General features: G+C 37.5%; 1 long non-coding RNA gene across 2 annotated transcripts in view; it reads left to right on the forward strand.

Moving 5' to 3' along the window:
* LOC135321690 (uncharacterized) overlaps window positions 1–12,654 on the forward strand; it is a 550,688-nt gene that overhangs the window by 16,038 nt on the left and 521,996 nt on the right. The gene's annotated exons all lie outside the window — the stretch shown is intronic.

Genomic DNA, 12,654 nt, shown 5'->3' on the forward strand with positions numbered 1-12,654 from the left:
CATTTGCAAACAACGGAGATCTGTCGGCAAATGTGTACTGAGAATGAGATGTTACTGTTCATAAATGCTGCTAAAGTTTGTTTTGTCCTATCATTACTGGAAAATGGTGTTTACCTAAGTTAAATTATTTGTGTGAACCATCCCTGTGACAGTGCTGCAGTTATAATAAATTACCTGGAATGTGAAATGAACATCACTTGGGTAATGTGGTCGTGGTAAGGTCAATTGACCTCATGGAATAAGTGAGTACCTTTATGTTTCTTAGATTAAAATTTTATGAAAGAAACATTAGGTCTTTTCCTATTTCGAGAATATGTTTACTGGGATATGTTTGAGGTATCCTCCATAAGACACAGAAAATACTATATAAAATATCAATAAATTTTGAATTATACATTTTATAATATTAATACAAGTTATTTGAATAGTTTACATTTCAAATAAGAGATTATTGAAAACATCCAGCACACGTCATTCAGGATAAAGCCAAGTAAGCAAATTTATCAAGGCTTCTGTTACACACCAAAACATTTGTATATGTTGATTGGGCATTTTTTTTCCAAGTTGTTTGTCAGCTCTGGTTTTAGCCAAAGAATAAGTCATAAATAAAATACATACTGTTATTTGCTTGGTAATAAATGCAATCTTCTGCACCTGAAGTTGAATTTTCAAAACTTTTCACAAGACTTTGCGTTGTTTTATTTTATCAATATCTTTATGGCCTCCAGTTAGAAGGTGATTGGAGATTTTAATCTTGTCCATATTCTACATGACAGACAGATCTGAGGGAAAAATCTTCTTTCCCAGAACAAGCATTTATCACTTATTGATGTGAGTAATGTTTCCAATTAGGCTACACAAGCCTTGTTTTCTTTCTTAACTGATCTTACTTGGGTTAAAATATGTTTCATGATTTGTGATTGATGGTTTGCCAGATAAATCATTTAAAAGGTAGCAAGGATAGGCAAAGGTGTTGGGATGCCTCTGACTATAATAAATAACATGAGATACGTGTTAAGAAAACTGTGAAATTAGATATTGAGGAGCGTTGATGCTTGGGGTAGTAGATGCTTTGATTCAAGCTGGAATTATAAGTAAAATAAAGTTATATTCTGAATTGCTTAGACCAAGGAAAGTTACGGGTGGTATTGGTGATGGTCTGTCATTGTTTGTGTGTGTGTGCTCTAATCTAATCATTGTTCACCTTTCACTACCTAGAAAAATATTGACTGCATATTAATAATCACTTTGATTTGAAACATGCCTATGATCCAAACTTCTAAATAATATAAACACATAATAGGTAATCATGTTAGCCTTGACTTTAATTTTAATTTTACTAAATCTATGTAAAGTAAAATGTACCCTCCAGGCATGTACGTCACAACTAAATAAATCAAAATAATGGCACAAATAAGCCTTGTAACACCTTAACGTCCATATCTACTTTGAGAAATATCTTTTACTTTCATTGCTGATGTCTCTTAAGAAGAGTCTCTTTAGGAAATAAAATATTATTTTACTAGTTAAGCTCACCAAAAAAAAAAAAAAAAAAACCAAAAAACCTTTTTCTAATAATGTGTACTCCTTGAAGAAAAGTGTCTGATTTTATTATAAAACAAATCATAGAAAACAAGTTCTTCTACTTGTGCAGTTTGAGAGTAGTATGAGTCATTAAATAGAATTTGGAAGTGATAGTCATTCAGTTGTACGAATCAGTTGTTACTTCATTGTTTGGCTGGTATCTATATTTTCACCTTGGGGAGAATCTCTACAAGAAATCTCCCTGCATTCTAAATAACTTAGCAGGAAAATGTTTTTTCTGAGCTTGTTTTCCAACTTGTGTGGTTAGTTAGTTCATTCAAAAATATATGTCAAGCCCTTACATGCTGCAGGTGCTGGGAAGAAAATGCCAAACAGGACATTGCCCTAAAGAAATGTCACTCAGTCCTTTATGGTCCATGAAACTTGTATACCATCAGGTAACTTGTAAAGGTGTGTGAGTTTTTGCAATTTAACAAATCCCTTTATGTAGCACAGCAAGTGAGGGTAACCTGCCAGGTTCAAATTCTGTGTGTACTCAAAGCGGATTGTTTAATGCCAAGATTGTCGGACAGAGTATGATGTATGGAAATTCTGTGCTTTAAAAATGTGTTACTGTACTTCAACTGAAGAGAAAACATAACCCTACAGAGAGAGAACTAGGAGAATGTTCAAGACAGTGAAAAGAATTCAGTATCTATTTACTATCTTGTTGTGACACTGGACCGATATTTTTAGATCTAGACTTTCTCACCCATAGTGAAAATTGTAGTTAGTACCTGGGAGGTAACTGCTAGGTAACCTGAATTCTTAGAATTAAGGTTTCCCTCTGAGAATGAAATTAGACACAATCATCTTGAAACAACTGAGATCGGCCAGCTATAGAAATCACTGAATTAAAGTAATAATCTATGACTAAAGGGTCTAGAAATACCTAACACAAATTTTATGACTAAGTTATTGGGTGACTGCCTTAGCATAGCTAAAGCTATCACAGGGTCAATTTTTGTTTGACTCTATCTGTTTTTGTTTTTTTTTTTTTAGAAAAAGGCAGTATGTTGTAAGAAAACTTCAAAAAAACCCAGCAAAATCTCTGGTAGTTTTGAATGTCCTCATCTTGGCCTGCGTATACCATCTTTTTTTTTTTTTTTCTTGCTTACCAAGGAGTTGCCTGATTATTAACTTGACTTTCATATCTCTGTTAAGACAGGCTGTGGCCATGTGTTGATCACAGCTCTGATAGGGGTACTCTGATATCTTTAGAGGCTGGATTAACAGTAAGCTGTAAATTGGATCTGGTGTAAGAAAGGAAGTTGTGGCCTTTGGTCAGAGTGGAGAGAGGATGATCTGGCTAGGCTTCAAACAGGACATGTATGGGGACCACTTTGGTTTATAATCCCTGATGGATTCTCTTATGCAAAAACAAGAATTCATTGAGTCACAATGGTTAAAGGAGACTTAAGATTTCCCTACTGTTTCTTTGTAAACAGAAATAAAATTTACTTGGTGATTAAAGTGTATATGTGTATGTGTAGATATCTATCTATATACACACATATGTGGACTTACACATATACATTTTATACTGATATCTACATGTGTCTATATACATGCATACATATATGTGGGTATGAGTACATATATGTGTGGATGTGTATATATATTTATCTTTATATATTCCATGGATAACAACTTAAAAAAAATAAAACCAGGATCATAGTCTACTCTTGCATCCTAGAGATGATACTGTCTTTTATATTATGTCTGAATTTTCATCAAATCACTTGCTCAAGAGAGTTCCTCAAACATGGAATTTTGTGCTTGTCAAACTTGTTCTGGAGGTCTTGTACTTTAAAGGCAATAAAATATTTTAGGGCCATTTGTGATTTCATTTCCTAAGTACCCTGAATGTGGAACAGAAGCTTAGTTTCGTCAGCTCAGAGAGAGCTCATTGATAAAGAAGGGTTTTCCATAGTGTTTAGGTCAAGCAAATGCCCCTAAAATAGCCCTGGGCAAAGCTTTTAGGGAGCAAGATAAGGCCTTTGGTAACTGCTAGGAATATGATCTCGTGAGTGTCTCATATTCCCCCTTGTATAGGAGCAAAGAGTAGGGCGGGGGGTGGAAGTCACCCTGACCCTTCCCCACTTACCAACTGTGCCCTGATTGAACCCATCTTGAAAAATCTGCTCCCTCCTGTATACTGATTATTTCAGAGAGCTCAGCCTTAAACTCAGTGTGCTGTGATAATCCCGTGTCAATTGAATCGGTTTAGGAATGGCCAATCTGGGCCCCAGAAACGTGGGTAGATGTTGCTGAGTGACTGAGGATACAGAGCTCCACCCCTTTCTAAGAGAGCTGGCTGCAGCCTGCTGGTTCTCTCTTCCTGGATGACATGGATCTTGGAACTGCAGGGGGAGGCTTAGACAGTCTTAGATCGAACTTGACACTGAGGGAGTCAAGGCAGAACTGAGGAAAAGGAAGTGTCTTAATGATATCCTGGAGCTGCTGAGTCAAAGCAAACTCGAAGCCCAGTCTACCTCTGCATCATCCATGTGTATAAACCAGTAGAGTCACTTTTTGCTTAAATCAGTTTGATTTTCATTTTGTTTCTTTTTTTTTAAATTGAAGTGTAGTTGATCTACAATTAGTTTCAGGTGTATAGCAAAGCGATTCAGTTATACATACACATACATATATATTTTTTCTTTTCAGATTCTTTTCCATAGTATGTTCCTACAAGTAATTGAATATATAGTTCCCTGTTCTCTACAGTAGGTCCTTGTTATTTTCTGTTTCCTAAAATACAGAATTAGTGAGCTGAGGATGGGTTTCCAGACTTAGTATGGTCCTTTTCTCCCTTTTTCATACTCAGATGAACACAGATTGCTTTGCAGTCATTGAACCTGTGCCCAGATACCCTTTGCTTTGGTTCAGCTTTGGCAAAGGATGGTGATTCTTGGTCTCAGCCATGAGCTTAGCATTGTAGAGTAGTGAAAGGGATTACATTTTTAACTTGGAAAAAGAAGTGAGTATTCTTACTGTTTGTCACTTACACATCAATAAAGCTAAAATATATATAAAAAAAGAGGTGAGTATTATGAAATCCTTTTATTTCTGGAAAATGGCTATAAAATACACACCATAAGTAACTTTCGTACATCAGTACTTTACACTGAGGACTGGTTGCAAATCACTCACAGAGCTATGCTTTTGTAAAGAGACAGCTTTCCTACAACACGATGACTTTTGTTTCACCTAGAACAGAAACTATGAATTCTTCTTTCATTGTGATTCTTTGGACAATATCACTCTCATAGTTAGGAATGTCATGAAGAAAAGGCAGCAAGCCTCTGCACGAAGTGCTGTGAAATTCATTCGTGAGTAACAGCCATCAACTCGTTTATCTGACACAGTGCCCGCAAGCATGGTGCAAAGATACAAAATCCAGGGAGAAATGGGAAAAAAATCTAAAACAGGCCTGGAGGAGATGTGCCTTTGAACATGGACTGGTCGGGGTGGTGCACAGTGACACTAGCGATGGTTTGAGTGAGGATAATTCAGCCTGAATCTTCATGCCTGGTGCCAGAAAAGCAGCTGGCATCATGGAAGAGATCCCCTCTAATGAAGCAGGGTAGGAGAGGCAGTGGCCTTTAGCACAGAAAGGTCTTGGTTTGCAGTTTCATAGGGAACCAATGTGATGTAGCACCAGCATGCTGTCTGGCACCCAAATGTTGGCTTCCTACTTAAAACAGCTCTTTGTGTTCCTGTAAACAGGGGATTTCGGTGCGAAAAGCTGGAGCAACCAGAGAGGAACAGAAGCTTAAGAGAGGCAATACCATCCTACAGCTGGTGTTTCATTGAGTAATATGTGAAAACCCTTACATGAGATAAACAGATTAACCTGAAAACGTATTACCAGTCGCATTCTGCTGTATGGTGCTGTTGACTAGGCCATAGTGGCTCTTTGGAATCACGGTCTCTGGCCTTGTCCTGTCTTTTTCTGTGCTGGGCTCTCCTTGGCCAAGCTCTCCCAATGGCAACAGTTTCAGATATAGATGAGAACTCTACGTATATGCCAAAAATGGTGATTGAAACACTCACTGCAGAACATTTATAAGTCCAGGATATACACTGAAACAATAAAGAAGAACAAAGGCCAGGGGTGAAAAAGGGTTTAGAAGAACAAGCTAATCACTTAATGAATGTAGCTTACCTTTAAATAGAAAAGACGTGTAAATGACCCTTCTAAGGATGAGGTGTCCTTGTATATTACACTTTTTACCTCATTTTATTCTTGTTTTAAAAAAATCTACTCTCTGTTCTTAGACATTAGACATCCTTTTCTCACTGTTGTCTTCAACAGGCTTATTCTAGAAGCTGATTCTGATGATGACTGACATCTTTCAGGGGCCTTGGAGCCACTGAGAAGATGCCAGCTCACATTTGGTGATTTATTTCTTTTAAAAAATCAGTAATTTTTAATAACTCAAGAAGGATACTTTTTCTAAAACATGTTGAAGAGAACATTTTATCAGTGACAATACTGAGCCCTGAAACAGTTAGACTGGAGAGGAGTAAATATGAAAATAAAAATAGCTGAATGCTGAATTGATGGAAATAATCAGCTAATTGAGCTTCATGGTACACATTTGAATTGGGTAATATAGATGTTATTATTTCAACTTTACACATGGGAAAATTAAGACAGTGTTTGAACAAAATTAAACATTTGTGGCTGGAATAAAGGAAACACCTATTTATGTGCTTCTATTATGTGTTATGCAGTGTTCAAACATAACATGCTGTGTGATTTGATCCTTGTGGTGAACAACTTAAACACAGTGGCTTAATGCAACAGAAGATGTTTCTTGTTTGCACTGCATAACCAACATGGGTCGGTAGGGATGCTTTGCACCTATTCAGGGACCCATACCAATGGAGGAAGTTTAACAATCACCAAAACGGGATGGAGAACAGAAAGAATTGTCCACTGGCTCTTTGTATCCCTTGAGGTTTATTGATATATAACTGACATATAGCATCCTATAAGTTTAATGTGTACAACATGATGATTGGATACATATATATATATATATATATATATATATATTACATGTATCAAATGTTCACCAAAATAAGGTTAGCTAATATCTTCATCTCACATAATTTTATTTTTTTGTTGTTCTTACTATGTTGAGAACATTAAAGTGTTCTTTAATAGCAACTTTTTAAGTATGTTAACTGTCATCATGTTTCACATTAGATAACTGGAACTTAATGCATCTTATAGCTGATAGTTTATGCCCTTTGACCAACATGTCCACATTTCCCAACTCTCCATCTCCTGGTAACCATTTATCCATTTTGTTTCTGTGAGTTCAACATTTTCAGACTCCACATATAAGTGAAATCATATAGTATTTGTCTTTCTCGGTCTGACTTATTTCATTTAACATGGTAAAGATTTTATTATGAAAGGTGTTGACTTCTGTCTTACGATTTTTCTTCATCTGTTGAGATGATAATACGACTTTTTGTCTTTCATTTTTTTAGTGTGATGTATCACATTGATTTGTATATGTTGAACTATCCTTGCCTCCCAGAGATGAATCCCACTTGATCATGGTGAATAATCCTTTTAATGTGCTGCAGAGTTTCATTTTTTTGTATTTTCCTGAACATTTTTATACCGGCTTTCATTAGGAATATTAGCCTGTAGTTTTCTTTTCTACTGTTCTTATCTGGCTTTGGTGTCAGAGTAATGCTGGTATGTAAAATGAGCTTGGGGGTATTTCTTCCTCTTCAAATATTTGGGAAAATGTGAGAAGAATTGGTGTTAATTCTTTTTAAAATTTTGGTAGATCTCACCTCTGAAGTCATCTGATCCTGGGATTATCTTTGTTGGGAGGTTTTTGATTACTAATTCAGTCTCCTCACTGGTAATTGATCTGTTCAGATTTCCTGTTACTTCATGATTCAGTGTTGGTAGTTTGTGTGTTTTTAAATAATTTATTCGTTTCTTCTAGGTTATCCAATTTGCTGGCATGTAATTTTTCACAGAAGTCTTTTGTGATTCTTTATGTTTCTGTGGTATAAGTTGTTTTATCTCCTCTTTCATTTATAATTTTATTTATTTAAATCTTCTCTCCTTTTTTCTTGAATGGTCTAGCTAAAGGTTTGTCAATTTTGTTTATCATTTCAAAAAATCATCTCTTAGTGACTGATTTTTTCCTATTGTTTTTCTGTTCTGTATTTCATTTTATTTCTGGTCAGATCTTTATCTACTCCCCTCTGCTAACTTTGGCTTTTTTGCTATTGAAGCCCTCTATTGAACTCTTCAGTTCAGCCATTGTATTTTTTCAGTTCAAAATTTCCATTTGGTTTTTTATGTTTTCTATCTCTTTAAACTTCTCATTCTGTTCTTGTTTTCCTGATTTCATTGTAGCTCCCTTGTAGCTCTCTGAGCATCTTTAGAAAAATTATTTTATTTTATTTTTAAAGTATTTAAATTTTTAATTGAAGTATAGTCAGTTACATTGTGTCAATTTCTGATGTACAGCATAATGTCCCAGTCATTCATATATATACATATATTTGTTTTCATATTCTGTTTCATTAATGGTTATTATGAGAAATATAGTTCCCTGAGCTATACAGAAGAAATTTGTTTTTTCATCTATTTTTATATATAGTGGTTAATATTTGCAAATCTCAAACTCTCAAATGTATCCTTTCCCATCCCTTTTCCCACCCCCTTTTCCTGGTAACCATAAGATTGTTCACTATGTTTGCAAGTCTGTTTCTTTTAAATTCTTTGTCGGGAAATCCATGTATTTCCACTTCTTTAGGGTTAGTTACTAAAAGATTTTTGTGTTCCTTTGATGGTGTCCTATTTCTCTGATTGTTCACAATCTCTGTAGCCTTGCATAGGGGTCTGCACGTTGGAAGAAGCAGTCGTCTCTTCTAGACTTTATGAACTAACATTGGAAAAGAAAGACCTTCACCTATTGGTGGGAGCATGATGGAATGTGCTGAGGCCACGGGGTGCAGGGTGCCAGGTGCAGGGGTGTGTGGTGGCTCCATGGCTCAGGCCGCTGGTGTCCACAACATCTACAACTGTGTGATCCTCAGTAAGTTCTCTGAGGATCCACTTGAGTGGCTGCAAGGGCTGCTGTTGTCCTCAGCAGTGCCCTCCAAGTCCAACAGTAGAGACAGGAGCAGGCTGCAGGAATACCTGAGTTGGCAATGTGATATACTTGGCTGTGGAGATTACCTGTAGTGGCAGGGGCCGATTGCAGACACACATAGTGGTGAGGGGCCAGGGTCAGCACTAAGGGGTGGGGCTAACTGCAGGTCCCCTGGCTGTCGGTGTACACTCCCGTTGCTGCAGAGTCTTGCCACAGGGCAAGCATAGCAGTGGAAGCCAGTGTTTCAGGTTAGCCCGGAGCCAAGCAGGTGCATAACTGGAGGGACTAACCTCAAGCTGCACATGGTGGTTGAGGTCAGCCATGGGGGATCTAGACTGATGTCTGGTATGGGTGTAGCCAAAGAGCTCGGGGGGTTGGGGCTAGCGGGTCCTAGGCTGTGGTGGTGGGGGAAGGAGTAGGGAGGGACTCAGGTGGTTGGCATCTACAAATGCAGTAACCTGTGGGGTGAAATCTAGTGAAATCCACAGTAGGTCCCTGGCAGCTCTGCTGGCCATTGGTTTCTTTGGCGGCAGTAGGAGCTGAGGTCTTCTGCAGAGAGAATCGTTGGGAACTGTGGTCACTCCTGGAGCTGGTATTGGTAGTCCTTGCCATGCTTCCTTATTCCTAGTTTTCTCTGTATGTCCCAGCTTTGCTAGTCTCTGGGTGGGGTGAAACTGAATTGGGTTCTTTTTTGAAAGACTGGAGAAATAGGTCGCTCACCTCACTTTGCATTTCCTATCCAGGGAACCCTTTCTAGCTGGGAGTTCCCTCTTAGTGCTGAGCAGTGTCTGCTTGGAGGATGGGATGATGTGGGCAAAAGGAAGCTATTCTTCCTCCCCTTTCTGTGTGATTATTCTCAAGACTTTTCTTCCACTATGTTGCTGAAGTTTCTTAAGTGGACTCCTGAGCTCTCCTAGAGCAGTTTTTGTTCACAAATACCTGCCTAATTGTTGATCTTTTGGGTGGTGGGGGAAATGAAAGCTGGAGTTTACTACTCCACCATTTTGGTGATGTCACTGTCCATTGACTCTTCAGTCATCCATTCAGGGAAATTCACATTTCATTGACTAAATGTGGCCACACCTAACGTTAAAAGAGGTGGGGAATTACAGTCTTACTCTGTGTTTGGAAGGAAGTCAGACTATATTTTGAAAAAGTTCTAGTGATCACCACAGGCTTTATTATCTTGAATACACCAAGAGTCAGAGGGATGAATTAACTCACCAAAGAGACTTACAGACTCCCTGACTTTTCTCTGCTATTCTTATCAATACATGGTCTCTCACTCCCTAATCATAGACTTGAAGAAGTATGGCCTGATGCCTTTTGGGGTTTAAAAAAACACTACAGCTAATTACTACATAAAGTTTTTTGTCTGTTTAATAAGAGACTTGTAATCAAAGACTTGAAATGAAAGAAAAAACAAAAACAACAGTGCATAGTCACTTTTATCATATCTCTTTTGATCTTTATCCGGACTCTGATTACTTCTAAATTTTCCCTTATTTACCCTGTAAATTCTTGCATGCAGGGATTTGAGACTTGGAGATTTTAACTCTTCACATTTTTATATCTCTGCCATCCTTAGTTGAAAAGAATAAGATAAGCAAGTTAAAAACAGTCATTGATAAGCCCACATAGATAACATCTATAAGAATTTATAAATAAGCAGTTAAAGAGTTAAGAAATTAAGTAAATTATATCGTGAGAGAAGTCCCCAAACTGACAAACAAAGCACGTTGTTGTTTCACATTTAAAGCAAAATTCATGGATGTGGGAGTATAGCTCAGTGGTGGAGTGCATGCTTAGCATGTATGAGGTCCTGGGTTCAATCCCCAGGACTGCCATTAAAAAAAAAATCCCCCCAGAAGTTGCAATAAATCAAATCCTGAAAAAAAAAAAAAAAAAAAAAAGCAAAATTCACGACCTCTCTCAGTAGGCTCTGAGCTACTGAAGGGCTTCAACCCCCAGAAGAAAATCTTCCTCCAATGCACGGCTCATATTTGGTCAAAGAAAACAAAGGTCAAGAGAGATTTTATCAGAGAAAAGAATTTTGAGAAACCCAGTTAAATGGTTGAGCAACTTAGTCATTGTGAGGGCGGAGAGTCAGGGCTCTTTTCATTCCCAGGATAAAGCCTATGTTTGGATTTGAATTATGATTTTCCTGAGTCCCCTTTTCAGACATTATCAAAGATAATTCTGGTTACCCTCCACCATGGTATACTGATTATGCTCAGGGTAGCTAAATTAATCATGTTTCATGGTGTGTTTATTGGATATCAAGATGTAGTAACTGGGCAGTTTTGAGTTGTCTCTTGGTGGGATGGTGAGACCTTTTTTGGTTGTGTATGGGATAGTGGTCTCATATAAAGTCAGGTAGTTTTGAACGTTTGTTTTGGAAGAGTAGCATGCAAAGATACTGACAATCAAGGATGGTCTGCCTTTCACAATCTCTGTAGGAAAAACCCCTTTAATCATCTTAGTCTGTGTGGTTTAGGTAGCCTGGTAATTGCCACCCGTACCCTCCAGCCTAAGCATAAGCAAAAGACTTAGGGTTGTCTTACGGAGAGTGTGCCATCCTCTGACAGAGAAATTGGTTCAAGGAAGGATATTAATACCCAAAGAAAGTGATTAGAGTCAACTCTGGAAAATCAGAGGGAACTCTTGCTAAATAAAACACGTTCACTTCTATGAAATTGCCAGCAGTAAGGACAGTATAAAGCTAGAACTTTGAGTGTCTTTTTAAAATTATGAATATTAACTTCCTGAAAAAAAAAAGGTTATGGATCCTACCCTATGAGAGTGTTATGAAGATTGTGTGATGTTTATGTAAACATCAGTTCATGGCTTTGTCTATTTTATGGTAGACGTACATTAAATGTTAGTAAAGTATAAAGATGGGGGTAATGGAGGGATTTCAGAGTTCCGAAGAATTATATCTCTACAAAAACATTGCCTATATTGTAGTATTTGACTCATCCATTATTTCCGATTATAGATATATTTGGATCACTCAGTATTGAACTAATCAAAGAATCACTACAAAAATATTCTCTGCGACAGATAAAGGGTATGACAAATTGAGTAAACTTTATATATCAGTAGACTGGTATTAAATACTCTGATGTTGATTCTGGGACCTGCAAGTTTTAGAAGTTGTTCAACCTATTTTTAGTGTGAAGTGCATTTTATTTCATCCAGATCCTTTGATGTCACTTCATCATTAATGGAATACATGCCCTTGTAAATTTAGTATTTGCATAACAAGAGAACATACCTCCTTGTACAGTGTCAGTATTTTTAAGCATTTTTAAGTTTCACTCATGAGATTCATCAGAAGAGTGTTAATATGTTCTATGAAGAGACCCATTTTAAAAGAATAATTCATCCCTCTGATGCCTGTCTTGGTCAGCTTGGGGCGCTGTAACAAAATACCATAGATGGAATGACTTAAAGAACAGATAATTATTTCTCATAGATCTGGAGGCTGGGAAGTCCAAGGTTAGGGTTCCAGCGTGGTCAGGTTCTCTGAGAGCCTTCTTTCTGACTTCAGCTGAATGCCTTCTTGCATCCTCACATGGCTAAAAGAGAGAGCTCTGGTCTCTTCCATTTCTTCTAGGGCCACAGATCCCATTATGGGGACTTTTCCCTAATAACCTCATCTAAATCTAATTACTTTCCATTGAGCCCACCTCCAAATACCATCACACTGAGTATTGGGACTTTGCTGTATGTATTTTGGGGGATACAAAAATTCAGTCCATAGAAGTCCCTTACCTCTATTCCCAGCAGTTTCTTGAAGGACTGTTACTCTTATTTCTAGTCACTAAAAAGATAGGCAGCAGATTCGATGCTGGTAATAATTGTCAAATGCAAAATACCTGCTGCTAAACCTGCTGTTAAACCAAACTACTGTCTCAGCCAC

Source organism: Camelus dromedarius, chromosome 7 (assembly GCF_036321535.1).
Source record: "Camelus dromedarius isolate mCamDro1 chromosome 7, mCamDro1.pat, whole genome shotgun sequence".
Classification (NCBI taxonomy): domain Eukaryota; kingdom Metazoa; phylum Chordata; class Mammalia; order Artiodactyla; family Camelidae; genus Camelus; species Camelus dromedarius.